The 6,000-nt window shown below is 38.0% G+C and overlaps 1 pseudogene; it reads right to left on the reverse strand.

Annotated features, from left to right (window-relative positions):
- The window catches only part of LOC132345387 (E3 ubiquitin-protein ligase RBX1-like), a 76,100-nt pseudogene extending 70,435 nt beyond the window's left edge, over positions 1-5,665 (reverse strand).
- Between the last annotated feature and the right edge of the window lie 335 nt (positions 5,666-6,000).

Genomic DNA, 6,000 nt, shown 5'->3' on the forward strand with positions numbered 1-6,000 from the left:
AGTTACAACTCATTTTTATTTATTGTAGATTTAAAAAATTTATTTATTCAAAATATTTGAATATGCTTTCAAGAAAAAAATGTGAGAAAGAGAAGATTCCTTAAATTTAGGAAGTGAAGGGATCCAGTGTTATTAGTTACTCAAGATGAGTTGATTGCCATAATTAGACCTTAATTTTACTGAATTAAATTTTCTGGCATTAGAGAAAAAAAATAAAGAAGATGGGAGAATTATGTAGCACTGATATTCTGGTAGAAGAAAGTATTTAAACTAGTCAACAGAAATTTTTTTCATAAACTAAAGTCAAGCATAAATTTATTGCATGTCATTAAGTAAGAGATGATATGACTTGCAAAAGATGTATATTAATAAATGCTTTCAGAATGGACAGCTCTTAAATCGATGTTCTTTGAAGCTAGAGGGTATGGGCATTGAAGGGCAATTCTGTGGAATAGTGGAAAACACACTGGACTTGGAATCAAAGATCTGAATCTGAATTTTGTTAAACCTTTATAGAAACTCTGATTAACATTTTTATCTCTAAAGAATACTGCTTGTTCATGAGTCTTTCTGTGGAAATAAAATAAATTCATATATATGAAAGTGCATATATTTGCCTGGCTTAAACTAGAAGATAAATCTTTTTTAAACTTGACCTGGGAGGAAGAGGATATGGGAACATATTCATCTATCAACTGCATATATTTTTCACAGGGCATTTAACTTTATTTTTTGAATTTTACATGTATAATTTTCTTTCAGAAATATTATTTTAGAGAAAGAAAAGAGGTTCTTGATCCTGGGATGATCTTGGTCCATAAGGATTCACAGGTTTTCAAAAAAATTAACAAAACAATGGTAATACCACTTTTCTTGATTGTTCTTCTAAGGATGTGCTATTAGCCTCACCTTCTAAGCCAGGGGAGTTTCACAGTGGGCTGAACCCTCTCTGCTCCTGAAATTGGAAACTAGGAGGCTTCATAGCTTGAGGGAGAGCAGAGCACAGGGTCCTTCTTGGACCCAAATAGGGTACTGACAACCTTCCAGATTAGCCCACAGCAACAGAAACTGCTATCCTCTCACTAGCACACAAGGGAGTAGTGCTGCTCAAGAAGTAGCTAGAGGTTTTTTAAAGACCCTATTGTAAATATATCTATGTGTGGCAACAAAATATATTAACTTCTCTAAGGAAAATTAAGTGTCCTTAAAGACATTCAATTATAGCCTCTCAAAGGACTGATTTTCAACTTAAATGTTTAATAAGTGAATATTTAAAAAGAAATGAAATTATTGAGAACCAAAATTCTTGAGAGAATTTTAGTTTCTCAAAATACAGGGGAAAAACACAAAGGTATGCAAATCATCAGGGAATATGTAAAAGACTTGGAAGACAGATTTAATAAACAGAGCATAGACTTAATGGGAATTCCAGAAAAGATAAATGAGTATATGGAAGAAAGCCTATAATTTAAAGAAGAAGAGAAGAAAGAGGAGTGAGAAGAAATTTCACCCAAGCTAAAGAATTACTTGAATCAATAGATTAGAAGGGCTTACTGAGATCCAAGAAGGAAAGATTAAAAAAAAAATAATAATCACATGTACCTAGGGATATCCTGGTAAAATTTTTGAACTCTAAAATGAAGAGGAAAACATATACCAGTTTCCAATAACAATGAAAACTCTTCAAAAGGAAAAACAATTTTGTATCAGGCTTTTCAGTAGCAGCAATAAAAGCTAGAAACAGTGGAAAAAAACCTTAGGACTAATGAGAAGAGATGACTCCAACCTAGGAATCTCTGAGCATGATATTCTCCACTGTAGCTGCTGCTGCTAAGTCGCTTCAGTTGTGTCCAACTCTGTGCGACCCCATAGATGGCAGCCCACCAGGCTCCTCTGTCCCTGGGATCCTTCAGGCAAGAATACTGGAGTGGGTTGCCATTTCCTTCTCCAATTCTCCACTAGTTAGGATGAAAAATTTGAGGATACACAAATTCTAAGAATATGGCATGCTACCACCCTGTCAGAGAAAAATCACTCAAGAATAGACATAAATGGATCCAAACAGAAACTCCGTCTTCAAATGGAGATGTGTAAGAGGAAAGGAGTTAGTTTTGAGCAACTAGTTCTGCAGTTGCATAGTTAAATCTAAATAGTTAACAATAGAGTGATTGGAGACACACAAGGAATACTAGATAATGATAATTAAAAAGAAGGAACACCCTGTGATCGGGACAATCCCTAAAAGGTTGGATGGCCCAGAGCATCTCAACGATGTGTAATGAGGGGAATAATAGCCTCCCAAAGATGTCCATGTTCTGATCCCCATGAATGTGCTATGTTACATGGCTATGGGGACTTTGCAAATGTGATTAAGTGATGAATCTTGAGATAGGAAAATTATTCTAGATTGTCAATCTAAGCATATGAGTCACTTCCATAGAAACTTTCCAAGATATGGACAGTGGAAAGTTTTACTACAGACGAATGGTCAAAAATATGCCACATCACTGACTTTCAAGAAGGAGTAAAGGTCCATAAGCCAAGGAATTTGGGAGTCTTCTAGAAATTGGAAAAAGTATCCTTCCCTAGAAGTGAAGTGAAGTGAAGTCGCCCAGTCGTGACCCCTTGGACTGTAATCTACCAGGCTCCACCATCCATGGGATTTTCCAGGCAAGAATACTGGAGTGGGTTGCCATTTCCTTCTCCAGGAGATCTTCCCCACCCAGGGATTGAACCCGGGTCTCCTGCATTATAGGCAGATGCTTTACCGTCTGAGCCACCAGTCTCAAGAAAGGAACATAGTCCTGCTGATACCTTGATTTTAACCCTTTGAAATCTGTGTTAGACTTCTAACCAACAGAACTGTCAGATAATAATTATGTGCTGTTTTAAGTCACCAAGTTTGTAGCAATTTGTTATAACAGCAATAGGAAACCAAAACATGGTAGTGTCCACTCAAGTCAGCTGTACTTAAAAGAAGACCACACTGATACTGATACCACTATATGGGACTAGCCTGATAAATTCTATTAGAAACAGGAATGGGGACTTCCCTGGTGGACCAGTGGCTAAGAATGTGCAGGGGACATGAGTCCAATCCCTGGTTGGAGAACTAAGATCCCACGTGCTGCTGAGCACAAAGCTTGTGCACCACAACTACTGGGCCTGCGTACTATCATTGGAGAATTTGTGCACCACAACAAAATATCTGCATGATGCAACTAGACCTGACACAGACAAATTAATTCATTAGTTAATAAAATAAAAAAGACAGGAATGGTCACTTAGGTTAAAAAAATACACTTAGGCATTGTTACTTATAGGAAATACCCTTAAAACAAAGTAATATCATATTGAAAATGAAGGGATTCTAGTAAAGTTACAGTGGAAATATCAGTATCAGGTAAGAGAGATTTTAAGGCTAAAAGCTCTAAAGAGCAAAGATATTGCAAAATATTAAAGTACTACTTATGAAGACAACAATGCATCATGTATGTCAACCTAAGCAGCTCTTTGCAGAAGTCCCTTTGTCTTGTCACTTTGGCAATGCTATATTTTAACTAACCTTTATACCAGCTGACCCTGTGCTTAACTAACCTCTGAACAAAGCACACCTTTCAAATCTTTTGATCACATGATGACTCAGTTAACCTGTTGATTTTTTTCTCACATTAAAGAAGCAGAAATAAAAAATAAGTAATTAATGGATGAAAAGGCAATGGCAGCCCACTCCAGTACTTTTGCCTGGAAAATCCCATGGACGGAGGAGCCTGGTAGGCTGCAGTCCATGGGGTCGCTTAAGAGTTAGACACGACTGAGCAACTTCACTTTCACTTTTCACTTAAATGCATTGGAGAAGGAAATGGCCACCCACGCCAGTGTTCTTGCCTGGAGAATCCCGAGGACAGGGGAGCCTGGTGGGCTGCCGTCTATGGGGTCGTACAGAGTCAGATATGACTGAAGCGACTTAGCAGCAGCAGATCACTTCTCCAACTTCCCCTTCAGTAATCTTGTGAGCAGATAGTGTGAACAGATAGCATTTTAAAAAAGATCACATGGAGTTAACAAGCCTGCACGCACTGGGAGATGGTAAAGAATCTGACCTCCTACCTCAAGAATTAACTGAGATCATTTTCCTTTTTTCCCTTTAAAACATGTATAATATCATGTATGAAACGAGTCGCCAGTCCAGGTTCGATGCACGATACTGGATGCTTGGGGCTGGTGCACTGGGACGACCCAGAGGGAGGGTATGGGAAGGGAGGAGGGAGGAGGGTTCAGGATGGGGAACACAGGTATACCTGTGGCGGATTCATTTCGATATTTGGCAAAACTAATACAATATTGTAAAGTTTAAAAATAAAATTTAAATAAATAAATAAATAAATAATAAATAAATAAAATTAAAAAAAAAATTTTTTTTTCATGGCTGAGTGGAGTCTTCAGAGATGGTTCCAGGACACAAGTTCGAAAAAAGAAAAGCAACCTTTTCCTTTCCTACACTTGTCTCTAGAGTATTTGTTTTTGAACAGTGAGCAGTGAAACCTGAGTTTTGTAATAGTTTTACAAACATATATTTTTAAAACCCTTATTGGAAATGCAAAGAAAATATGATTTTAAAATATAGTCATAATATTTTATAATGTAGTCAATATTTGTTTAAACTTTTTGGACTTTAAAAAAAATCAGTTTTAGTAAAGGAAATTAGAGGGCTTTCTATTTTTCCCCCTAAATCTTATAATAGCTTAGGAAAAATATTGCTTTCTTTAAGAAAGAACTCCAGTTTGAATAACCTCTTGTCTCTGGTAAATTTTTAATTGTACCTCTTTAATGATTCCCCAACGGAGAAGGCAATGGCACCCCACTCCAGTACTATGCAGTCCATGGCTGCAGTCCATGAGGTCTCGAAGAGTCCGACACGACTGAGCGACTTCACTTTCACTTTTCACTTTCATGCATTGGAAAAGGAAATGGCAACCCACTCCAGTGTTCTTGCCTGGAGAATCCCAGGGACGAGGGAGCCTGGTGGGCTTCTGTCTATGGGGTCGCATAGAGTTGGACACGACTGAAGCAACTTAGCAGCAATAGCAGCAGCAGCAGCAATGATTCCCCCAAATCTCCCAGAACAATTGATCATTTACTTTACTCTTTTAAGGGATTAACTTTGAAAATTTGTATTTTACCAGGATGGTGTGCTGGGCTTAGTTGCTTAGTCCCATCCAACTCTTTGCAACTCCATAGACTGTAGCCCACCAGGTTCCTCTGTCCATGGGGATTCTCCAGGCAAAAATACTGAAGTGGGTTGCCATGCCCTCCTCTAGGGGATTTTCCCAATTCAGGGTTCGAACCCAGGTCTCCCACATTGCAGGTGGAGTCTTTACAGACTGAGCCACCAGGGAAGCCTAAGGAGTCGAACCAGAGTCTCCTGCATTGCAGGAGGATTATTTCACAAGGATAGTTTTCTATAATTGTATCTGAATTTTTCTTAGTATTCCCTGATAGTTTTTTGAAACTCTCTCTTATTTTCAGTTCTCCATGATTGGTGTTTACTCTACATTTTCAGTTCCATCTTGCCTTAATCTGCTTCATACTTCTGGCCAATCCTCAGCAAATTACCAATCTCTTCCACATCATCCTTTTCTTTGAATGTTCTCTTGGCCTTCATGCTCTGACTGAATTTAGGTTTCCTCTTAAATCATCACTTCCCTTGAAGCCCTTTTAGAAAAGAGAAATGCTGTGTCCTTCTTACTCTTTACAGTTATTTCTAGACCATTTCCCCTTCTTCCGTACCTCTGTAGAAATCCCAGGTGATATCCTGCAATGTTTTTTTTTTTTTTTGGAGTCCTCTATACCCCATCATCATTTCATGACTATTTTAGTATTTGGCCCCCTGTTATCGCAAAGGGTACCTTTGCCATAAATATATGACCAACTGTTTACATTCTCAACCAAACTGGGGAGAGTTTCTCCTATCTAGTCCTAAATCTTGGTGATTTAAGT

Source organism: Bos taurus, chromosome 5 (assembly GCF_002263795.3).
Source record: "Bos taurus isolate L1 Dominette 01449 registration number 42190680 breed Hereford chromosome 5, ARS-UCD2.0, whole genome shotgun sequence".
NCBI classification, from domain to species: domain Eukaryota; kingdom Metazoa; phylum Chordata; class Mammalia; order Artiodactyla; family Bovidae; genus Bos; species Bos taurus.